At 44.4% G+C, this 25622-nt stretch overlaps 1 protein-coding gene across 31 annotated transcripts in view; it reads left to right on the top strand.

Moving 5' to 3' along the window:
- Window positions 1-3597: 3597 nt before the first annotated feature.
- TNRC6B (trinucleotide repeat containing adaptor 6B) overlaps window positions 3598-25622 on the top strand; it is a 296478-nt gene continuing 274453 nt past the window's right edge. For 25 of the 31 annotated variants that reach the window (XM_077949599.1, XM_077949593.1, XM_077949587.1 and 22 more), the window contains exon 1: window positions 3598-3824. The gene's annotated coding sequence lies outside the window, so the exon portion shown is untranslated. Of the gene's footprint in view, window positions 3834-3856; window positions 3942-25622 lie in introns of those variants that run through there. The other 6 variants (XM_077949596.1, XM_077949601.1, XM_077949580.1 and 3 more) reach the window with 2 other exon arrangements.

The raw sequence follows: 25622 nt of genomic DNA, 5'->3' as shown, positions 1-25622 counted from the left end.
AGCGCTAAGAATAGCACAGCGCTCCAAGAACATAGTGCACTTGGCCTGCATACAAGTGTGCAGGGCTTAACGAGTCTTTTTACTCTGAAAGCTGGGTGGGTTGGAACAAACAAACAGAAAAATATTTTCCCCAAGTAGCATGCAGAGAGGAAATGAAAGCGAGCACAGGAGAGTACCCTGGCATAGCATTCTCTGACCTGGGCTGCTTTTTCAGGGTATGAGTTGATTCCACAGGCACCAAAGCATGCCTGTAAGCCCTACGGTGCAGACACCCTCACCCCATTCATTGGCTCAACATTCACACCAGGCTGAGCAAGCCCCAAAAGTCCTGTCATTGGCTGTGACAAGAATTGAAACCCATCTTCTTCACAATAATTATTTGATTGACAGATTGGCTTCCTTCCTATAAGTATAGAAAGCAAGGGCAGGTTCCATCCAAAGCCACAGTTCTGGGTGATGAGAGCTGTCAGAGCCCAGAAAAGCCCCTGAACCACATCCCACTATTTGTTGGAAGAAGAAACTCATCTGTGGGCCTATTCATAAAAGAGTCTGGGAAGATAGGGTCCTTAACGGTGTCTGCATGTAATACATTATGGGAGGCTTTTACTTTATAACTTTCTATATTGTCTAAAATATAGAATATTATATTGAGTTAAAATAATATTTACTCAATGTAACTTTTTTTTTTTTTTTGAGACAGAGTCTTGCTCTGTTGCCCAGGCTAGAGTGGTCGTGTGGCTCACTGCAGCCTTGAACTCCAGGCTCAAGCAATCCTCGCATCTCAGCCTCCCGAGTAGCTGGGACTATAGGCGCAGGCTGCCATGCCCAACTATTACTTTTCTTTCTTTTTGTAGAAATGGGCTCTGCCTGTGTTGCCCAAGCTAGTCTCAAACTCCTGGCCTCAAGCAGTCCTCCCCGCCTTGGCCTCTCAAAGTGCTAGGATTACAAGCGTGAGCCAATGTGCCTGGCCTCAATGTTACTTTTATGATCAGAAAAACAGCCATCTTATTTGGAAATTATTTTCCTATTCTCAAGGGGACAAATACAAGAAGGTTTCAGGCATTTGCTTTGTCTCTGGGAGGGAAGGCACAATGAGGTGGCACAATGACAAATAGCTGAAGCCTTTATAGACAAAGATTCTAAGAAGAGCAGGCTTTGGCCATCTCTGGATATTCCCATTCTGCTCCCTGCCACCAGACAGCAAATGTTGTAGGTCACCACACATCACCAGTCTCTTGCCTAGCTAACCGTAACTCATTCTTTAGTTCTCTCTGTAGATGTCACTTCTTCCAGGAAGCCATTTCTGTCCCTCCGAGATGGAGTCCCATGTCCCTACCATTTGCTTCCAGGGCACCTTCTCACAGCACTGCACCATGGTTATCTGCTTATCTGCTGGACACCCCTACTAAACTGAGGTCCTTGAAGGAAGAGTCTATTACTCATCTGTGTAGCCTTTGTAACTTAGTAAAAGTGCCTGACATGCTCACTAAACATTTACGGAATAATTATTTATTTGGGGGCCTTTTACCATCAGAACAATGTGAAGGACACAAAGATGAAAAAGAAACCATCTGCTTCAAGGTACTTACAACTGAAATGTATCAAACAATTACCCAGAAAGTCAAGTACCAAGTTAAAATAGGGGTCCAAGCAACCAACTTTGAAGGTTAGGAAGGTTTTAGATTCTGAATGTTTCTCATTCACTGTGTTTTTGAGTTCAGAATCCCCATACTGGAAGGCTAATATGGGGTATGTGCATACAACTGTACAGATTCACGTTCTTACGACCTGTATTAGAATTTGACGCATGATCTTTCTTCTGTCTTTCTTGCATTGGCCCTAGGAATACATGCCACTTACTCTTAATGGACTTTTATGAAATACCTTGGCTTCATTTGCTGAAAGGCTCTAAGTGTTGAGCATCGTTACTATGTTACAATGGTTGTTTTATTATTAAAGCAGTGCCTGGGAGGTTACACAACAGCTTGGATCAGGAAGCGAAACAAGGGCGGTGATCCCACTGAAGCTACAGGGGATGGGGATTTGGGACGGTAAAATGTTAATTATCCGAGATGGAATGTGGGCTAGAGTCCAGCGTTGTGCTCCTGGAGATCATTTCGGTCCCAAAAGCTCACGGCTGGCACTCTGGCAATGGGTCCTAAGCATCCTGCCCTCCTCTGGCTGAAATGTTGGATTCACTTCGATGAAAGCTGCTCCAGAGAAAGAACCCAGTGGCCACCAGCCAGGAGCACACGTCTTGCTCAGCATCAACTATCCTGGAAGACTTCCAGGAGCTGAAGGGCTGTTCTCTTTGCATGCAATAAATTATTCATTTCTAAGACGATTTGTTCTGTCTCTCTCTTTAGACTTGATTTCTCCTAGTTTTCCAGCTCTTGAGGACTCTCTCCAAAGAATGAGTTGTAGATGGTTGGTCAGGGGTTGTGAGTGGGGGGGGGGAGGCTTCACATAAAAGGATGGCAGAAATGTCTACTTTAACTTAAAGGGGAGAGGAATGGGTCCTGGGGAGGAGGATGTGGTGGAGGCAATGACAACCTCTCCATAGTAAGTCCCCAAAAAAGTCACTTCCAGAAACTGAAGACTTTTTGAGTTCCAAATGAAAGTTTTTAAGATGCTGGGTTGACTGACAGTATATCGTCTAAGGTGGAGGCACTAACGCATAATAAAAAAGAGTGACGTCTCTGGAGTTTGACCCAGGACCAGATGCCAGGCTCATCAATTACTTTGTATCTGGATGACCTTGGGCAAGTTTTCTAAGCTCTCGCCAGCCTTAATTTCCCATCTATAAAAACTGGATACTGCATTACTCCCAGGTTTAACCAGATAATGTTTGTGAAGAAAGCAGTCCAGTACTTGGCACAAAATAGGCATGCAATACATGGGAGTCACTATTATCGTCAACTACTGGCCAAACAACTGGAGTTGACCCCAAATCCCCAGTAAACAATTAACCGTAGCAGAGCGAATCCGGATCTGACGCACCTATTTGCCCAATAAGGTGCCAGGAAATAACACAGTGGAGTCAAACCAATGGTATTAGCTCTTGTTGTTGGACGGGCTTTCTTGCTGTTCCACCAATAGCTTGAAGATTTGACTGGGGAGTGACATCCTGACAGTCCAATGACACACAACCAGCCCACACTCAGCACTTCGGAGGGGATAAATCAAGGAGCCGGCACGTATAGATTCCGTTATAGGGCAGTACTGGATGGAAAGACGAGCTTAGGGAAACAGCGCCGAGGCAAGGCACTAACTAGCTAAAAATAAAAAGAAAAAAGACCATGGTTGCGCCAAGCGAGCTCGGCGGCCATCATGCTCTAGTTTCCCCTGAGTCTCTTTGGGTCCTCGACCGAGGAAGCGGCCTCTGGGATGCTGAGGGGGTGTGTCCCCGCATGATTGGCTCAGGCAGCTCAGCCAATCCTAGCTCGTTAAACGGGAAGCACTTAACCAATGAGGGGCTAAGGCAGCAACGAGGAATTGGAGGGGCGGAACGACAGCTTGACGGGCACAAAAGCCAGCCAGTGAGAGCCGGAAGCATCCTCCCTGCGGCCAATGGAGTGGGGCTCTGGGCGGGCCCCCGAGTGTTTGTGTTGTGGTTTTGGGGGAGGGATGCGGAGGGGAAAGTTTGTTTATTTTGTTTTTAGTTTCTGGGGTCCCCGTGCTTCTGCAAGGCGAAACGGGAGGGAGTGACCCCCGCGACCCTCAGTCCCCCTACGACGTCGCCTCCATAGTCTGCGGAGAAGCGAGGACTGCGCGCCTCGCTTCACAGCGGAACGCCGCGTACTTGGAGCCGGCACGGCTCGGGGGTGAGTGAGGTGCGGCGGCCGCGCCGTCCTTCCCCTCCCCCGCGCCCTGCCAGGACGGAGCGGGGCGGCCGGGGTCGGCGAGGACGCCCCCGGGGGCGCGCGGCGCGGCCCGGGGCGGTGAGCGGAGGCGCGGCGTGTGCGTGTCCTCGCGAGGGAGCGCGCGTGGGGCGGGGAGCGGGCCGGGGAGGGGGCGTGAGCGCGCGCGGGGCCGGTGTGGCCGGCGGCGCTGAGCGCGCGCTCCACGGGAGCGGGAGCCGCCGAGATTTGAGTCTAGGGGCCGGGAGGGATTCGGGGCGACGTCCGGCGCGCGGGCCGAGCGCCCCGAACGGCCGGGGAGGCACGGGCGGGCGCGCGCGCGGCTCCGGGCGTCACGCGCCAGCAGGTGTGAGCTGGGGGAGGGCTTCCGGGTGGGCTGGCCCGGCCGAGTTGAGTTCGCTTCCCGTCTCCTGGGGGCCCCGGCGCGGGTGCACCCTCCCGGCCCGCGGAGGCGCGTTCGTCCATGGCTGTCGGTGGCAGAGGGAGGCGTCAGGCCTCGGAGCCTCGGGTCCCTGCGCAGCGTCCTGGCCTGTGTGCAGGACCTGCGTGACAGGGTGAATGCGTTACACACCCCTCCCCAGGGCCCTGCGTGTGCGGCCTCTTGGGGAGGCGGCTCAGACTCTGGACAAGGAAACGAGGGGCATTGGAAGTGGTTTTACACCTTCCCCTGCCCGGTGCCCTTCAGTTCCAGACTACTGGGTTTATTCGGCTGTAGAGGCTAAACATCCGATCCAGTGAGACACATTGTAGTGGTTAAAGACGTCCAGTAACGGTCACCTCTAGTCAAGCGCCTTAAGGACCAGCTTATTCTGAATTCTTTGGAATTCAGGTTACCAGCCTGCGACTTTAAGTTCGTGCTTCCTCATGTGTTTTGGCCGTGTTATTACTTTTTAGCATCAGTGCTAGAGATTGAACGAGAGGATGGTGAATTTCAAGTTGGTCATTTGTATTATAATTTAAGCGAAATTATGCAAAATTGGCCAAAGACATTTCTTCATAGTGAATAAAACTTTAGTGCCCCCACCAACAGTTAAGTATATATAGAAAGTGTGTAGAAATGATACACATTAGCATTTTGTGAAAGTTTACTAACAGAGGTTACTTCTTCGCTGTGGGAGATGTCAGTAGTATTAAGATTTCTCTTGATTTGGAGACTCATCAGTGATCTTCGCTTTGAAACTACAGATGTGTTTTGGGTAGTGTTGTGTAAATGACTCTTGTAGAGCGGAACTTTTAGCACGTTGTCTCTACAGCGTGTTGCATTGCTGTAGGCAGGTAGTGGGAGGGCTATGAATGTAGTGTCCACTTGCACGAAGGCACACTCACCAATATCCAGAACACAAATCAGACTGCCTTGTCCCACGTGGGACGTGGTGATGATGATGATGATAATACCTTTATATTTTCTTAGTTCTTGACTATTATTAAGTGCTTATCCCAAACACCATTATTTGAGCAGAGTGGTTTCTGATAGAAATTCTGTAGCTGCTTTTCTGTGGTAACATATAAATGTCATGCCCTTGAAAAAAATTTCCCTCATTCAAATGGAAGCACTTAAAAATGTTTTAAAGTCAGAGCAATGCTACTTGTTGAAATGGCAGTAATCATATTAGCTAACATGTGTCGCATGCTTACTGTATGCCAGCCTTTTTACATTTTTTCCCTCTAATTCTTACCCCAAGTTTGTGGGGTAGGTATCGTTACTATTCTATGAAAGAGAAAAGGCATCTCCGAGAGCCACACAGCTATGCATTTCAAGGGCATAGGTTCAGTCTCACGTCTCTCTGGTTTGAGAGCCAACGCGTGTTTCATTTTGCCTCCTTCCTGAATTATCAGAGGGAGAAAGGGCGCTGAAAAGTAGAGAGGACTAGAAAAGGAGAATACCACTGATGATTAGGTTGCCCATACCTAAGAATTTAAATTAAGCTGGGCGCAGTGACTCATGCCTGTAATCCCAGCTCTTTGGGAGACCGAGGCGGGTGGATCACTTGAGGTCAGGAGTTGGAGACCAACGTGGCCAACATGATGAAACCCCGTCTCTACTAAAAATACAAAAAATTAGCCAGATGTGGTGGTGGGCGCCTGTAATTCCAGCTACTGAGGAAGCTGAGGCAGGAGAATCGCTTGAACCCAGGAGGCGGAGGTTGCAGGGAGCGGAGATCATGCCATTGCCCTCTAACCTGGGCAACAAGAGCGAAATTCAGTCTCAAAAAAAAAAAAAAAAAAAAGTTTAAGCTCATTCTTGGCTTTTAGAAATTAATAACGTTTTTGCAAAAGTACATCTTATTTCTTCCCTGTTTAATTTTTATAAAGATTGTAAAAATACATTTTAGTTCAGAGTTCAAGGCTTTCAGAGCCCTCGGTGCAGATCTCTGCTCCAGTCCCGGGCTATTGTGATAAATTGTGTGCTCTTCTAAGGACTAAGTGTTATTCATTTTTCTATCCAGCATAGTGCTTGGCACATAGTGGGAACACAGAAAATGTTAGTTGACTAACATCTGATTCTAAGAAGCAGAATCAAAGTGTAGATTTTGGATTCGTTTTAGTCGTTGAATTATGCAGTTTTAGATTAACAGGACGATAAGAACATGACTAGTTCATGTGCAAAATGCGTGTTTTGAAAAAATACTTAAATGGAGCAACTCATGGGATCTTGGAAAATTCTGCCAGTTTGCTGGATCTCTCCATTCTGCTATCATGTTTGAGCTACTGTTCCTCTCACTTCCAGAGTTCTGAAAGAGCAGTCTATGCTGGCTACTTCCCTTCCTTCACGTCTTCACTACTCAGTCATTCTTTAAACTTTTGCAGCCAGATTGTTCCAGGGTTGCCAATTACCTAGTGGGTAAATTTCCCACACTGGCCGGGCGCAGTGGCTCACGCCTGTAATCCCGGCACTTTGGGAGGCCGAGGTGGGCGGATCAGGAGGTCAGGAGATCAAGACCATCCTGGCCAATATGGTGAAACCCCGTCTCTACTAAAAATACAAAAAAAATTAGCTAGGTGTGGTGGCGCATACCTGTGGTCCCAGTTACTCAGGAGCCTGACGCAGGAGAATTGCTTGAACCAAGGAGGCGGAGGCTGCAGTGACCGAGATCGCACCACTGCACTCTAGCCTGGGCGACAGAGCGAGACTACGTCTCAAAAAAAAAATTTTTTTTCCAAAACTCTCTTTTTAGGTTTCATCCTTTTCTGTCTCCCTGCGGCAGCCAGTCCTTTTTGACAACCCCTATCCCTTTAAAAACTTTTTAAAAATAACATACAGTAATATTGACTTTTTGTGTGTGTTTACAGTTCTGTGAATGTTCACATATGAATGCGCACAGTCAGGATCAGAACGGTTCCATCACTCCAAAAAAAAAACTCCCTTGTCCCATCCCTTTGGATCACAGCTTTCTCTTTCCTTTCTCCTTCCTTCCTTCCTTCCTTCCTTCCTTCCTTCCTTCCTTCCTTCCTTCCTTCCTTCCTTCCTTCCTTCCATCCATCCATCCATCTTTCTTGTCTTTCTTTCTTGATTTTCTGATGGAGTTTCGCTCTGTCGCCCAGGCTGGAGTGAAGTGGCATGATCTCGGCTCACCACAACCTCCGCCACCCTTCGCCGCCACAACTTCACTGGGTTCAAGCGATTCTCCTGCCTCAGCCTCCCAAGTGCTGTAACTCCCAAGTGCTCCCTACCTGGGATTATAGGTGCGCATCACCACGCCCAGCTAATTTTTGTATTTTTAGTAGAGACAGAGTTTTGCCATGTTGGCCAGGCCGGTCTTGAACTCCTGACCTTAGGGATTTCACCATGTTGACCAGGCTTGTCTTGAACTCCCGCCTTGGCCTCCCAAAGTGCTAGGACAGGGGTGAGGCACCGTGCCCAGTCAGCTTTCTTAACGCTCTGCCTTTTCTGACATTTTTCTGACATCGTACTGTCCTTCTTTTTACCTTTTGGGGCATCATTCCTTTCCCGACTTCTATCGCAGAGAGAAACACTAAGGTCATTTACTAAGGGCTCCTTTTATTGTTTTATTTTTCTCTTTTTCTAATACTCATAAGTATTATTTATGAGACTTAACTATCACCTCTGTATATGCTAGCCTACATATCCATGCCTCACCTTTCTTCCATACTCCAAAACAAAATCCATATTTACCTGCTGGCGTTCTTTTTGTTTTGTTTTTGAGACAGTCTCGCTCTGTTGCTTAGGCTAGAGTGCAGTGGTGTAATTTCGGCTCACTGCAACCTCTGCCTTCCGGGTTCAAGCGATTCTCCTACCTTAGCCTCCCAAGTAGCTGGGATTGCCGGTGTACACCACCACATCTGGCTAATTTTTGTATTATTAGTAGAGACAGGGTTTCACCATGTTGACCATGGCTGGTCTCGAACTCCTGACCTCAAGTGATCTGCCCACCTCAGTCTCCCAAAGTGCTGAGATTACAGGCATGAGCCACTGTGCCCGGCTGGCATTCTTTGCTACTTCTTGGTACTCAGTATGTTGAAAGTCAAGTAATGCCTCCCATTAGTATTAGTTTCTGTTAGTTATTGTTAGTTTCTATTAGTTATTATTAGTGTTTTTCAGTGGTGCCATCATCCTCTCAAGTTTGCAACCCTGGAGCATTTGGAGGGCCATATGGTAAACTCTTGTTATTTCAGACCTGGAATCCTGCTACTCAGTTATACTGGCTGCTGCCCCTTTGCTGCCAAGCCAGCCCGGATTCAGTGATCTGAGAGGAGCATAGGTAGCTGGAGCACTTAGAATCCCTTTAGGATTGTACCACTTCCTTGTGGTCAAAACCCTTTTATGACTTCCCATTACACTCGGGCCGGTTTAGAATTTTGCTTTTTTGTTTGTTTTTGAGATGGAGTCTAGCTCTGTCGCCTAGGCTGGAGTGTAATGGCACGATCTCGGTTCACTGCAACCTCCGCCTCCCAGTTTCAAGGAATTCTTCTGCCTCAGCCTCCCGAGGAGCTGGGACTACAGGCGCATGCCACCACGCCTGGCTAATTTTTGTATTTTCAGTAGAGACGAGGTTTCACCATTTTTGGCCAGGATGGTTTCGCTCTCTTGACCTCATAATCCGCGCGACTCGGTCTCCCAATGTGCTAGGATTACAGATGTGAGCCACCGCGCCCTGCTGGGATTTTACTTTTTATCCTATGAGGCTTGTGTGTTCTGGCCTCTCCAACCTGCCCTCACTTCTTTTATACCCCGCCCTCCTCTCTGACCATCTTAACTGCAAGGTCCTTCTTTCAGTTCCTCAAATTGCCCAAGCCTTTTCCGGCCTTAAGGTTTTTGTCTTTGTATACACCTGCACTAATCTCTTGGCTTGGGCTGTCCTTCCTCTGCTCCCCACTAGTCTTCACCCAGCTAACTTCAGGTTCAGATTAAATTGTCACTTCAGAAAGGCTCTCCTTTATGCTCTCGTCCCACTGCCGCCATCCACCCTCAGTTAAGACTGGCAGAGCTCCTGTTATTTTTCCACAATTCATGATTCAGGACCATGTCTGTTTTGTTCACTGTATCTCCAGAGCCTGGCCAAGTGTCAGGCATACAGCAGACTTCCAGTAAATATTTGTAGGCTGTGTTGTAAGTCTGGTCTTTTGCTTTTGTTATTTATTGCTATCCTGTAGTTTTTTGTTTTTTTTTTTTGAGATAAGAGTCTCGCTCTGTTGCCCAGGCTGGAGTGCAGTGGTGCGATCTGGGCTCACTGCAACCTCTGCCTCCTGGGTTCAAGCAATTCTTCTGCCTCAGCCTCCCAAGTAGCTGACTACAGGTGCGTGCCACCACACCTGGCTAATTTTTGTATTTTTAGTAGAGATGGGGTTTCACCATGTTGGCCAGGCTGGTCTTGAACTCCTGACCTCATGATCCGCCTGCCTTGGCCTCCCAAAGTGCTGGGATTACAGGCGTGAGCCACCACACCCGGCCTATCCTGTAGTTTCTTTTTTGTTTTGTTTTCTTTTGTTTGAGACGGAGTCTCACTCTGTCGCCCAGGCTGGAGTACAGTGGCCTGATCTCAGCTCACTGCAACCTCCCCCTCCTGAGTTCAAGCAATTCTCCTGCCTCAGCCTCCCACCTAGCTGGGACTACAGGCGCCCACCACCATGCCCAGCTAATTTTTTTTGTATTTTTATTAGAGACAGGGTTTAACCATATTAGCCAGGCTGGTCTTGAACTCCTGACCTTGTGATCCACCTGCTTCAACCTCCCAAAGTGCTGGGATTACAGGCGTGAGCCACCGCGCCCAGCCTATCCTGCGGTTTCTAGTAGCCTTGCCTACCTCCTCCCCATCTCCTCTGGGACTTGATCTTACTGTTGGAAGTCCTGCCACAGTGAGATAGATTCCAGAATTGCTAAAGAGGACCCCAGTCCTGTTCTGAATTGTACCTCTGCCTGGAAGCCCTTATCACTAAGCCATACTTGATCTAAAGTAAACTGCACTGAGCTCACTAAGTCCCACAAGCATTGCACCTTGGTTGATCAGGCTGGGGTCAGCACTTGCAGCTGTTATTCTTCCCGTATTTCAACCTGCTCTTGATTTCTTCCTCCTCCCTCCACCCAGCGTGGGCCTTCTAAAGACCTTGTATACTTTCCAGCCGAGCCTGCTCACCCTTTGACATTTTGCAGCCTGTTGATATTGACAACTGCCTCCAGTGTCTCACCCCTGCAGATTGCCCCCACACTGATCTTCCTGAAACAGCGCTTTGTTTGTGTTTCCTGCTCCCTCCCAAATCGACCACAGGCACTAAAGTTTGAAAGCCTTCAATGGTGTTTCATTGCCTAGAGGGTTTAAATGCTTTAGCTTGTTATTTAAAGTTTTTGGACTAGCACTGTCCAATAGAAATAGAATGCAAGCCACAAATATGAACCACATTTGTATAGATTTTCTAGTAGCCACATTAAAAAAGTAGAAAGGGGTGAAATTGATTTTTATAGCATTTTATTGACTTCAGTATATCCAAAATATCATTTAAATAGGTAATTAGTAAAAAAATTATTAATGAGATACTTTGCATTCTTTTTTCTAGTTAAGCCTTTGAAATCTGGAGTGTATTTTTTGCTCATATACATCTCAGTTCAGAGTAACCACGTTTCAAGCGCTCAGTAGCCACATGTGGCTAGTGGCTACCATGTTGGACAGCACAACTCTAAACCATGCTCTCCACATAGTTGAAGAGCCATACCTGGGTAATTCCAGCCACTGGCCTTTTGGTTACTATTCCCCTCACCTAGAACCAGCTTACTTATTCAAATGTGCCAAGCTTCCTTGCCAAGAAACACAAGGGGACCCCAAGATTAAAATTTAAGTTCTCATCATATTCTCTGAAAACTTTTAACAATGTTTTGGGTATCATTGTTTTTTCATATAGTGATTACTTACAGTATTTACCAATTTACATTATAATCAGAGGTAATATTACAATATTTAACAACAGATAAAGCATGGACCCATAAGAATGGGTGTCTGATGAGTTAGAATTGATGCCAGCTGTACACCGCCTCAGTGTTCTCATTGTGTGTACCTGCTTAATAGCAACGCTGTGTATTGTTTTGTTTTGTTTTGTTTGAGGCAGGGTCTCACTCTGTCACCCAGGCTGGAGTGCAGTGGCGCAAACATGGCTCGTTGCAGCCTCCATCTCCTGGGCTCAAGCAGTCCTCCCACCTCAGCCTTCTGAACAGCTGGGACTACAGACATGCACCTCCACACCTGTCTCATGTTTTATAGAGACGAGGTCTCACTATGTTGCCCAGGCTGGTCTCAACCTCCCAGGCTCAAGCAATCTGCCTGTCTTAGCCTCCCAAAGTGCTGGGATTACAGGTGTGAGCCACCGTGACCGGCCTGTGTATTGTCGACTTCCCGATAAGACTGAGTTTCTTGAAAGCAGGCATTTATCTTACCCCCTTTGCATCCCTAGAACAGTTTCTGACCAGACCTATAGTAGGCAGTGTGTAAATGTTTTAAATAAATGAACAAATGTTACCTTCTATTCCTTTTATTGTTTTTTTGTGCTATTCTTTGTCTTTCCAGTTAGAAACTGATATGTAAGTCCTTTGAGGACAGAGATCATGAATTATGAAGGAGTATATGTCATATTTGCTTGATTGTCTTCATAGGAGCATTTCACTATCCTCCGAATGCCAGTTTGTGCTTTCTTTTTCCCCCAAACCACCTTATTGAGGTATGATTGACATACTAAAAGCTTTAGGTACTTAACGTATACCACTCGATGTGTTTGGAGTAGATTTTCTTTTAACAAAATAGCAATGTTTAGATATTGTTACGGATTTTCAGGTTGGGTCATTAATGAAGTTTGCAGTCTTAATGAGACTGACTTTCTTTGTGGTTTATAAACAGGCTCCGAAAGCAGCTTCAAAAGTAGAGGTCCAAAATAGTTCCATAATTATTATAATTAATGCAAGTCTTCCAGAATTGGGGCAGAGTTGGAGAGTCCCTGAATTAGGAGTCAAAAGTCCTGGATTCATTTGTATTGCTGACATTTGCTTGAGTGCATACTGGGTGCCAAGCGCAGGAATGACTGAGAATTCAAAAACTACAGTATGAAAAAAAAAAACAAACCCCTTGAACACAAAGGTGAAATGATTAATTCTTCCGAGGAAGATTTAATTTCTCTCTGTTCTCTTAGACTTTACTCATTTCTGACATAGACTACATTATATCATGTTTATTAGTCTGCCTCTCCTGCTAGATTGCACATTTCTTAAGTGAGAGTATTGTAGTCGTCTTTGCATCCGTAGACACATACTGTACTGTCTGTCATATCGTAGACACTCAAATGTTTGTTAAATAAATAACTGGAAGTAAGTTACTTAGCTTTGCAGAGCCTTAGTTTTTTCTTTGGCAAGAAGGAACTTCTCTGCTTCAGAGAATTGTTGAAACTGTAGTGAGAATAATCTTTTAAAACTACAGATTTGTTCTGTATATATCTTAATTTAAAACATTTACTTAAAAAACAAGTGTAAATCTGATCATATTTCTCCCCTGCTTAAACCTGTTAATAAGGCTGGCTGCACCGGCTCGCACCCGTGATCCCTGCCCTTTGGGAAGCTGAGGCGGGCCAATATCTTGAGCTCAGGAGTTCAAGACCAGCCTGGGCAACACAGCAAAACCCTGTCTCTACAAAACATACAAAAATTAGCCGGGCGTGGTGGTGCCTGCCTATAGTCCCAGCTACTCGGGAGGCTGAGGTGGGAGGACAGCTGGAGCCTGGGGGTGGAGGTTGCAATGAGCCACGATTGTGCCACCACACTCCAGTGTGGGTGACAGAGTGAGACCCTGTCTCAAAAACAAAAAACTGTCAATGAGGCCTAAAGACCCTGATAAGAACCTGAATTCGTGTTCCTGCCTTTTTCACTGACTGCCCAGTGAAGTTTCTGCCAACATCCCCTGCCTCTTTTCCTGCCGTCTTCCCCCTTGCTGACTGTACTCTCACCATACTGACCGTCTTCAAGTTCCTGAAATGTATGTTCTTCCCTACCCAAGGTCCCTTCCTTGAGCACGCTATTCCCACAGCTGGAAGCCCCCAGGCCCAACCTTAGTTGATGCCTCTTCAATACTGAGCTCAGTGTGTGTGTCACTTCTTTAATGACTTCCTAATCACCCTGCCCCACGTTAGAAGATATCAATTGTATAATTATTTAATTTGTATATTTCCCCTTCTGGAAAATAGCTACATGAATAAAAATACTCTGTTTTATTCACATTTGTGTCACTAGCATCTAGCACTGTGAGTTGCACATAGTAGATCCTCAATAAATATTTTTTCAAATGAAGTTAGAAAGAATTTAAAATGGAATTTCTAAAATACCTCATTTTAGGCAAAGCTCGGTGGCTCATGCATGTAATGCCAGCACTTTGGGAGTCCTAGGCAGGCAGGTCACTTGAGTCCAGGAGTTCGAGACCAGCCTGGGTGATGCGGTGAAGCCCATCTCTACAAAAACAAAAAACAAAAAACAAAAACAACAACAAAAAAAACAATTAGCTGGTTGTGGTAGTGCGCACCAGTAGTCCCAGCTACTTGGGAGGCTGATACAGGACGATTGCTTAAGCCTGGGAGGCAGAGGTTGCAGTGAGCTGAGATTGCACCATTGAGCTCCAGCCTGGGTGACGGAACAAGATTCCGTCTCCAAAAAAAGAAAAGAAATATGCTTGGGCTTGACATGATGACACTCTCACTAAACATTTGAATGCATAGACATGCTGAATGCTGTGCTAGGAGCTCGGAATACAGGGGTGGGGTGAAAGGAGATCTTTGTTCCCAAGGAATGCACAGCCAGGTGGGTGAGACAGATGTGGACACAGATGAGTGCCATTTAGTGTAATAAGTGCTGTGATAGACAGTACAAGGGGTGCAGCGGGGATGAAAAGGAGGGTCATCAACACGATGGAGAGGTTGAGAAAGCCTTCCCAGGGAAGGTGACACTTGCACTAAGTTGTGGAGGTAAAGGCCATTTCAGGCAGAGAGAACAGCCTGTGCAGAGGCATGAGGGAACGTTTTTAGTATGTGGAGAAGATGACCCGCACAGAGGTATGCTTTACAAGGCTGGCACTAGGGTACAGGGTTAACAGCTGACTTACAGTTGAACTGTGATATGTCAGACTCAGCCTCTTACACTCCACTGCAGTTTAGGACGGGAAATGACCTTAGAATAATGATCTGACCCTGTATATTAGGATTCGTATAGGCATAGAGTACCATTCAGAGAAGATAATCATAAACCACAATGGCACTTGTCACTTCTAGTTAATATACTTGCTTCAGTGGTGTACCTGCAACCATGCAAATGATGTTAGGTGGAATTAGAAAGTGGTGACTCATTTAAGCTTATCTGTAGGAGCAGAGAGTAAAGGAAGTGACTTCTAGATCACCTGAGGTGAGTGCTGATACCATCTCAAATGGGTCAGACTCTGAACCAGTGAAAGGGAGGAAATCAGAAAAGAGGACTACCGCTAAGGGCCTCTGGTGTATGTTCTGGGAAAGACAGTTCCTGCAGCTTGACGGTCTTTACATATCTCCAAGTGGTTCAGTGAGCTAACATTAATTTAATTCTCAACCATATTTGAAGAAAGGGAGATTAATTGGATGGAAATGTAGCCCATTTTCCTTTATTTACTCTTCTTTGTTTTCAATGTCTCTTTCCTTTTCTGTCTACTTCCTTTTTTTTTTTTTTTTTTTGAGACGGAGTCTTGCTTTGTCGCCCAGGCTGGAGTGCAGTGGCCGGATCTCAGCTCACTGCAAGCTCCGCCTCCCGGGTTCACGCCATTCTCCTGCCTCAGCCTCCCGAGTAGCTGGGACTACAGGCGCCCGCCACCGCGCCTGGCTAATTTTTTCTATTTTTAGTAGAGACAGGATTTCACCGTGGTCTCGATCTCCTGACCTTGTGATCCACCCGCCTCGGCCTCCCAAAGTGCTGGGATTACAGGCGTGAGCCACCGCGCCCGGCCCCTTTTCTGTCTACTTCTATCCATTTTTCTCTCCCTGTCACTCTTAAGTAGTGCCTCCTTTCCCCATCCCCCCCATCTCTAGCCATCTTCCATTCTGTTACTGCTAAGTTGCTTTCAGTTGCAGGATGTCCGTACCTTGTTGGCTAAACTAATTGTTTCTCAGCTTTGCATATTCAGAGCTTGATATTTTTCAGAATAGGAAGAAGTGATTATGCTCTGGTAGTGCTGTGCTGATTACACTCACAAGATGTTAATTGATTTATCGTAATGCCAATTTCTACAAGTTAGGTGTACATATTTGACCTACATAACAAAGGACTCAGGAGCTAAGTGATGATAGGGGGAATGGTAGTAATGAGTGCAGTTTAGTTCAAGATGTTTGGAAGAGAAAGGATGGAGAAAAATTGATGTAGGACGAGGTTGAGAAGGCAACAACACCTTTAAGTAAGATAGAAAATCAGGCTGGGTGCAGTGGCTCATGCCTGTAATCCCAGCACTTTGGGAAGACAGAGTAAGAGGATCACTTGAGGCCAGGAGTTCGAGATCAGCTTGAGCAACATAGTGAGACCCCATCTCTACAAAAAATGTTTTAAACATTAACTGAGCATGATGGCACATGCCGGTAGTCCTAGCTACTCAAGAGGCTGAGGCAGGAGGATTGCATGAGCCCAGGAGTTGGATGCTGCAGTGAGTCAGGATTGCATCACTGTACTCCAGCCTGAGAGAGAGAGTGATACCCTGTCTCAAAAAAAAGAGAAAAATCTATAATCTATTAAAAGATATACAAGAAGGACCCAAGGAAGAAAGAAAAATGGAAGCTGCTTGAATGGAGATCGTAGCAGATTTGATGGGACAAGGCCACCAGATTTCTCCCATGGGCACAGGTAGGCTATACTCATTGGAAGTTCCTCGTAGTATCTCAACCGAGTAAGAAGAAGTCATGGGTTCTCATCTTGGATACCTTGAGCTCAAAATGAGCTTATGCTACTTTGTTTTGTCATGGCACCCACTAGGATGTTTTGCACATAGTAGGTGTAAACAGTAGAGATAAAGTCACAGGATTGAAAGGTAATACTGATGAACCTTTAAACTTGTTACCAGGTAACACTCTCTGTGGTTTATGACAAGTGAGCATGTTTATTAATCCTCTTATCTTGTGAATAGTACAGTTACATTGAATTATTTTCCTAAAGGAGGTGTCGATTTATTAAATGTGTACATTTAAAACATGCCTTTTTTTTTTTTTTTTTTTTTTAAAGACCAAGTTTTGCCCTTGTTGCCCAGGCTGGAGTGCAATGGCGCGATCTCGGCTTACCGCAACATCTGCCTCCCGGGTTCGAGCGATTCTCCTGCCTCAGCCTCCCGAGTAGCTGGGACTACAGGCACGCACTACTACGCCCAGCTAGTTTTGTATTTTTAGTAGAGACGGGGTTTCTCCACGTTGGTCAGGCTGGGCTCGAACTCCCGACCTCAGGTGATCCGCAGCCTCCCAAAGTGCTGGGATGACAGGTGTGAGCCACCGCGCCCGGCCCAGAATTTTTATAATGCTGTTCTGGCATGTCTTTATTTAAAAATATATGTATCTATCCTCGAGCCTCAAAAACTGGAAGTGGACCAGGCTTTCTAACCTGGAGACCCCCTGGTCAGCATATCAAGAGAAATGTCTTGGGTACTTGCTGGGTACAAGATTCTGATGTGGAGGAAGGCAATCCAAAGTGAAAGATGAAACTGCTACTCTCTGAGGAGCTAAATGTCTTCCTCCTGTGAAAATCCTGCTAATGGTGTCTCATGCTCAGTAACATCCTTTTCCTGAGGAAGGTTTTACTCAGATGTTATCTCTATGGACCTTCTAAATAAAGACTCTCTCCTGTTAGATATACCATGGACAACAGGTTTGAAATTAATCTTTCACCATCTACTCTTCGGTCAATTTTATAAAGCTGCTTTTTGCTGTACAAGTTTTATATTTTTACACCAATATGTTTAAAATTTACATTGTTTTATCTTGCAGTTTGGCTCTATTGCCTTAAACAAAAGGCCACAATACTTACTGATTCCAGCTTAAACCATGCAGGTGGGTCTGCGGACTGCTCTAGAAAGAGGAGATCTTTTTATGCCCCACACCCCAGTATGGAGCCGAAAGGCTCAGAGGGGAAAATACTACTTTTAAAACACCAGAACACAAAAACAAAACATAAATGGTAAAAAAGGCTCTTGGTAGAAATCACAGAGACAAGAAGAATGAATGAAGATGTAAAAGACATCACATTTCAAGCCAGTAAGGGATGGTTTGAAAACTTTAAAAAGGGGGCCCTCTACCTGTCCCCCAAAACTCATGACTCGGCTACAGCACGTAGTGGTGCCAGCCTGCACTTCCCGAGCTGGCCGGAGCCGGGACCCAACCAATGCAGCACATTGGCTTTGGAAGCAGACGGTCTCTAGACTGACCGACTGTACTGAAAAATGGGCATTTAATGTCATTTTCTCTTGTTTTCCTTTAACCTCCTATTTTTCAGACTTTGGGCTTATCAAAATTCAGGGTGCTTTTCAGAAAGGTAACTGGAGGCTGGAGAGGGGCCCCTGCTTCACCTCCCTCTGGAGAGGTGTGGGTCCCCTGTCGCTGGTAACCCATCTGCCCAGTACTTGAATTTTGAAATCTGACACATTGAATCTGGAAACATTGCCATATCCTTTAGCTTTTCTTTTCTCTGTGGCTTTGGACTTTGACCTTCTCATTTTTATGTTCATGCCACCATCCTGAATCCAAATCATCCTTGGTCTACTTCTGGGTTATTTAAATAGCTCTCTAATCAGTTTGTCCTGTTTCTAGTTTCTCCCCAGAAAACATTTCCTACGTACTATTTTCTTTTCCTTTCTTCAGCAACCTGTCCTTACTCTGTGAAATCCAAACACCTTTGTTGGAGCCAAGTTCGTTTACTGCTCCCATTTATCAACTGTCATTTCTTTCTTTTGAATCTGTGCCTTCTGTACAATCTTTTCTCCAATTTTTTCATATTATTTTCTCTCTTTTTGTCCCCGTGCTCTATAAAGGTTTGACTTATGTAAAATATTCTCCCTGCTTCTGGCTACCAATTCATTGTCCCCCTTACTCTCAAAAAGCCTTCGCGAAATGTTGTCTTCCTGAAAGCCTTTCTTAAGTAACGCCCCCTTCATTTGGATATAGTTTATTCTTACTGATGTGATTGTGATGATAATGAATTAAGTAGACTTTGCTAATTGCATTCACTAGTTCTAATGGCATTTTTATAGATTTTGGTGTTGTTTTAAACAAATATATCATTTACAAAGAAAGACAATTTTACTTTCTAGTCTTTGAGTTCTAATTCATACCTAAAATGTCCTGGCTAGTACTTCGTGTACCATGCTGAACAGAAGTGGTGTAAGTGGGCATTCTTGTTTTTCTCCTGCATCTTAGGGAGAAAGCATTTAGTCTTGTATCACTCAGTGTGGTGTGATCTGTGCTTTTTCATAGTCACACTTTATCAGGTTCCAGAATTTATCTTTTAATCCTAGTTTACTAAGAGTTTTTAATCAGGAATGGAGATTAAGTTTATTGGGTGTGCTTTTTAAAATATATTAAAATATGTTTTTTTCTTTTTTAGTCTGTTAATATGGTGAATTATTTTGACTGACTTTTGAACATTAAACAACCCTGGATTCCTGGGATAAGCCCTATTGGTCGTGACAGAGTAGTATCTTTTTTTTTTTTTTCGAGACGGAGTCTCGCCCTGTCGCCAGGCTAGAGTGCAGTGGCGCAGTCTCGGCTCACTGCAACCTCGGCTCACTGCAACCTCCGCCTCCCAGGTTCAAGCTTTTCTCCTGCCTCAGCCTCCTGAGTAGCTGGTACTAAAGGTGCATACCACCATGCCCAGCTAATATTTGTATATTTAGTAGAGACGGGGTTTCACTATGTTGGCCAGGCTGGTCTCGAACTTCGCCTGCCTGGGCCTCCCAAAGTGCTGGGATTACAGGTGTGAGCACTGTGCCCGGCCAGCATTTGCTTTTTTTTTTTTTTAACAAAAAAAAGTTTAACATAAAAAATGCACATGACTTTTTTTTTTTTTTGGACACAAAGTCTCACTCTGTTGCCCAGGCTAAAGTTCAGTGGCATAATCTCCACTCACTGCAACCTTCACTTCCTGAGTTCAGGTGTGTGCCACCACACTCGGCTAATTTTTGTAAGTGTATTAGCGACAGGGTTTCGCCATGTTGACCCGCCTTGGTCTCCCAAAGTGCTGGGATTACAGGCGTGAGCCACCATGCCCAGCCAACCCATGGATTATTTAGAAGTGTTGTTTGATTTCCAAATACTCGGAGGTTTCTATATATCTTTCTGTTACTGATTTCTACTTTAATTTTATTGTACCAGAGAACACACTTTGTGTTTCTAGGGTCCCCAAGACTATCCCTAGGTTCACTGATTAATTAGGAGAACTCACAGGGCCCAGCATATAGTCATACTTATGACTAAGATTTATTTCAGTGAAAATATACAGTGCAAAATTAAAAGGGAAAAAGTGCTGGTAGGTGCCCAGTTGCAAACTTCCAAGAGTCTTTTCCCAGTAGAACATACAGGATACACTTAATTCTCCCAGGAACAAGTTGTAACAATATGTGTGAAGTGTTGTCTACTAGGAAAGCTTGCCCGAGCCTAGGAATCCAGGCTTTTTATCAGGAATTAGTTATGTAGGTACCCTCTACCTAGCATGTTCCAAAATTTCAGGTTCCCAGTAGGAAAATAGGTGTTCTGCATAAACCGCATGGTATGTAGAGTTTAGACACGATAAAGCACCCTTATCAATTAGAGAATGGTGGAAACATTCCTGAAATTTAGGTTCCCAGATGCCACCCAAGAGCCAACCTTTTCGCAAGCAGACTTTTCCAAGGATAGTAGCCTGCAGTTATGCTGTTTGAATTCTTTTTGGTACTCCTTTAAAATGTATTGAGATGTGTTTTATGGTACAGAATATGGTCTGTCTAGGTAAATATTATTTGTGCATTCATTTGAAAGGAATGTATGTCTGCTGTTGTTGGATTTATTTTATTATTATTATTTGAGACGGAATTTTGCTCTTGTTGCTCAGGCTGCAGTGCAATGGCGCAATCTTGGCTCACTGCAATCTCCGTCTTCCAGGTTCAAGCGATTCTCCAGCCTCAGCCTCCCGAGTAGCTGGGATTACAGGCATGTGCCACCACACCCACCTAATTCTTTTGTTTGTTTTTTGTATTTTTAGTAGAGACGGGGTTTCACCATGTTGGCCAGGCTGGTCTCGAACTCCTGCCCTCAGGTGATCCACCTGCCTCGGCCTCCCGAAGTGCTCAGATTGCAGGCGTGAGCCACTGTGCCTGGCCTGGATTTAATGTTTTATAAATGTCAGTTAGGTCAAGTTGGTTGGTAGTGTTGTTCAAGTTTTCTATATCTTCACTAGTTTGCTGTCTACTTACTCTATCAATTATTGAGGAAGGGTGTTGAGATTTCCGACTACAATTATGGACCTGTCCATTTCTCCTTACAGTTCTGTTTTTACTTCATGTATTTTGTTGTTAGGTGCATAAATATTTAGAACTATAATGACCTCTTGATGGATTAAACTCTCTGGCCTTATTAAATGAAACTGTTTCTGGTAACATTTTTTGCATTGGAATTTACTTTTTCTGATATTACTATAGCTACTTCAGCTTTATTTATTTATTTATTTATTTATTTATTTGAGACGGAGTCTCGCTCTGTCGCCCAGGCTGGAGTGCAGTGGCTGGATCTCAGCTCACTGCAAGCTCTGCCTCCCGGGTTTACGCCATTCTCCTGCCTCAGCCTCCCAAGTAGCTGGGACTATAGGCGCCCGCCACCTCACCCGGCTAGTTTTTTGTATTTTTTAGTAGAGACGGGGTTTCACCGGGTTAGCCAGGATGGTCTTGATCTCCTGACCTCGTGATCCGCCTGTCTTGGCCTCCCAAAGTGCTGGGATTACAGGCTTGAGCCACCGCGCCCAGCCCAGTTTTATTTTAATTAACGTTAGCCTAGTATATTTTTTTCCCATTTAAAAATTTGTTTGTTTTTAAAGTAGCCTTGTAGGCAGCATATAATTGGGTCTTGCTTTTGCAGTGGCGAGATTTCAGCTCACTGCAACCTCTGCCTCCTGGGTTCAAGCGATTTCCCTGCCTCAGCCTCCTGAGTAGCTGGGATTATAGGTGTCCGCCACCATGCCTGGCTGATTTTTGTGTTTTTAGTAGAGACGGGGTTTCACCATGTTGGTCAGGCTGGTCTCGAACTCCTGACCTCAGGTGGTCTGCCCACTTCAGCCTCCCAAAGTGCTGGGATTACAGGCGTGAACCACCACACTTGGCCTGAGTCTTGCTTTTTAAAAATAATTTGATTTTACAATTTTTGTTCAGATCATTGCCATTTAATGTGATATTGATACAGTGTGACTTAAACTTACTATCTTGCTATTTGTTTTCTATTAGTTCCATATATTCTTTATTTTTCTTTTTCTGCCTTTTCCCTAAGTATTTTTAAATTTCATTTTATCTTCTTTTTTGGTTAATTAGCTGTATTTCTTTGTGTGTTATTTTCGTGATTTATAATATGCATCTTTTAGATACCACAGTCTATCTTCAAATAGTATAGTATCACTTTCCTTATAAGAACTTTACAATTAGGCTGGGCGCGGTGGCTCAAGTCTGTAATCCCAGCACTTTGGGAGGCCGAGACGGGCAGATCATGAGGTCAGGAGATCGAGACCATCCTGGCTAACCCGGTGAAACCCCGTCTCTACTAAAAAAATACAAAAAAAAACTAGCCGGGCGAGATGGCGGGCGCCTGTAGTCCCAGCTACTCGGGAGGCTGAGGCAGGAGAATGGCGTAAACCCAGGAGGCGGAGCTTGCAGTGAGCTGAGATCCGGCCACTGCACTCCAGCCTGGGCCACAGAGCGAGACTCCGTCTCAAAAAAAAAAAAAAAAAAAAAAAACTTTACAATTAGGCTGGGCACGGTGGCTCACGCCTGTAATCCCAGCACTTTGGGAGGCCGAGGTGGGTGGATCATCTGAGTTCAGGAGTTCGAGACCAGCCTAGCTAACATGGTGAAACCGTGTCTCTACTAACAATACAAAAATTAACTGGGCATGGTGGCAGGTGCCTGTAATCCAAGCTATCCGGGAGGCTGACGCACGAGAATCGCTTGAACCTGGGAGGTGGAGCTTGCAGTGACCCGAGATTGAGCCATTGCGCTCCAGCCTGGGCAATACAGCAAGACTCTGTCTCAAAAATAAAAAGAAAACTTTACAGCTGTATTTCAAAAGAAAATTTTACAGCTGTCTCTATTTCACCCCTCCCAGGTTTTGTATTATTGTTATGCATTTTACTTATACATATGTTACAAATCTCACAGTATGTTATTATTTTTTTACTTTATTTATTTTTTGAGATAGAGTCTCACTCTGTCACCAGGCGAGAGTGCAGTGGCATGATCTCGGCTCACTGCAACCTCTGCCTTCTGGGTTCAGGCAATTCTCCTGCCTTAGCCTTCTGAGTAGCTGGGATTACAGACATCCACCACCATGCCCAGCCGCCCAGCTGATTGTTGTATTTTTACTTGAGACAGGTTTTCACCATGTTGGCTAGGCTGGTCTCAAACTCCTGACCTCAAGTGATCTGCCCACCTTGGCCCCCCAAAGTCCTGGGATTACAGGTGTGAGCCCCCGCTCCCGCCCATATATTATTATTTTTGTTTTAAATTAACCATTTGAGGAACGATCAGACTATTTTCAAAAAGGGCTGCACCATTTTACATTCCTCCCAGCAGCGTATGAGGGTTCCAGTCTCCCCAGGTCCTTTTCACTGTCTGCCACTTTTATTGTCAGCTATCCTACTGGGTAGGAAATGGTATTTTCATTGGCGTTTGCCTGAAGGCTAATGATTTTGAGCATGTTTTCGTGCACTCATTGGCTATTTCTATATCATTGTTGGAGAAATATCTATTCAGATCCTTTGCCCATTTTTAAATTGAGTTACTTGTCTTATTGTTCAATGATAATATTTGTTTGTATATCTAGATGTAAATCCCTTTTAAGACACATGTTTTGTGAAATTTTCTCCCAATCTGCAGGTTGTCTTTTCACTTTCTTGATAGTGTGCTTTGATGCACTAAACTTTTAATTGTGATAAAGTTCTTTTTATCTTTTGCTATTTGTGCTTTTGGCATATCTATGTAGACTTTGCTTAATCTAAGGTCACAGTGATCTACTTCTATATTTTCTTCTAAGATTGTTATAGTTTTAACTCTTAGATTTACATCTCTGATCCATTTTGAGTAAATTTTTGTGTATGGTGTAGGGGAGGAGTCCAACTTCATTCTTTTGCATGGGGATATATTTTCCAGCCCCATTTGTTAAAAGACTGTTCTTTTAATTCATTTAATTACCTTGGCAACTTTCTTGTGAAACTGGCTGTAATTGAGGGTTTATTTCTAGATTCTCAATTCTGTTCCACTGATCTATATGTCTGTATGCCATTACCACAATACACTGATTATCATAGTTTTGTATTACGTTTTGAGATTAGGGAGTTTGAGTCCTCCAACTTTATTCTTTTTCAAAATTATTTTGGCCCTTCTGGATCCCTTGAATTTCCACATGAATTTTAGGATCAGCTTGTCCATTTCTAGAAGGAAGTCAGTTGAGATTGTGATAGAAATTGTGCTGAACTTATAGATCAATTTGGCAAATATTGCCATTTAAACAAAACGTTGCTTTATGAACATTTGCTGCTTTTCCATTTATTTAGATCTTTAATTTATTTCAACCTGTTACAGTTTTCAATGTATAAGTTTTGCACTTCTTTTGTTAAATTTATTCCTAAGAGTTTATTCTTTTTGATGTTAAGTTTTTTTTTTTTTTCTTTCTTGTTTTTGTTTTTTGTTTTTGAGACAGGGTCTCACTCTGTCACCCAGGCTGGAGTGCAGTGGCACGATCACAGCTCACTGCAGCCTTGACCTCCCGGGCCCCAGTGATCTTCCTACTTCAACCTCCTGAGTAGCCGGGACCAGAGGTGCACACCACCATGCCTGCCTAATTTTTTAATTTTTTGTAGAGATAGGTTTTGCTATGTTGCCTAGGCTGGTCTCACACTCCTGGGTTCAAGTGATCCTCCCGCCTCAGCCTCCCAAAGCGCTGGGATTACAGTCATGAGCCACCGCACCCAGCCCAATGTTAGTTTACATATAATTGTTTTCGCAATTTTATTTTTGGTTTGTTCACTGCTAATGTGTAGAAATACAATGGATTTTAATACATTAATCTTGTATCCTGCAAACTTGATGAATTCATTTATTAGTTGTGATAGTTTTTCATTGTATTGCTTAGGATTTTCTTTATACAGGATTATGTCATCTGCAAATAGTGATAGTTTGAATTCTTCCTTTTAGGTCTAGATGCTCTTTGTTTCATTTTCTGCCTAACTGCCCTCCAGTACAATGTTGGCCGAAACATTGTACTGAATATACAATGTACTGGATAAATAATGGCAAGCCTGGATATTTACCTTGTTTTTGGTCTCGGGGGACCACTATGATCTTCAGTCATTTGCCACTAAGTATGATGTTAGCTGATTTTTTTTTTTTTTAAGATGGCCTTTATCAGGTTAAGGAAGTTCCTTTTTACTCCTAGTTTTCTGTGCATTTTTATCATGAAAGGGTATTGAATTTTGTTAAATGCTTTTGCTGCTTGTATTGAGATGATCATGTAGTTTTTGTCATTTATTCTACTGATGTGGTATATTACATTGATTTTTGTGTATTAAACTAACTTTGCATTCCTGGGATAAATCCCACATGGTCGTGGTTTATAATCCTTTCTTTTTTTTTTTGGGGGGGGGACAGGGTCTCATTCTGTCGGCAGGCGGGAGTACAGTGGCACGATCTCGGCTCGCTGCACCCTCCGGCTCCTGGGTTCAAGCAGTTCTCCTGCCTCTGCCTCCCAAGTTCCTGGGATTATAGGCATGTGCCACCACACCTGACTACTTTTTAGTAGAGACGGGGTTTCACCATGTTGGCCAGGCTGATCTTGAACTCCTGACCTCAGGTGATCTGCCCACCTCAGCCTTCCAAAGTGCTGGGATTATAGGTGTGAGCCCCTGTGCCTAACCCATAATCCTTTTTTATAGATTGCTATATTTGACTTGCTGGCATATTTTGTTAAGGATTTTCACATCTGTGTTCATAAGAGGTATTGGTCTATAGTATTGTTTTTGTATGTATGTGTTTTTTCTTGTGGTGTCTTTTTCTAGTCAGGGTAATA

Source organism: Macaca mulatta, chromosome 10 (assembly GCF_049350105.2).
Source record: "Macaca mulatta isolate MMU2019108-1 chromosome 10, T2T-MMU8v2.0, whole genome shotgun sequence".
Taxonomy (NCBI): domain Eukaryota; kingdom Metazoa; phylum Chordata; class Mammalia; order Primates; family Cercopithecidae; genus Macaca; species Macaca mulatta.
This window is presented reverse-complemented; position numbering and strand designations above follow the sequence as displayed.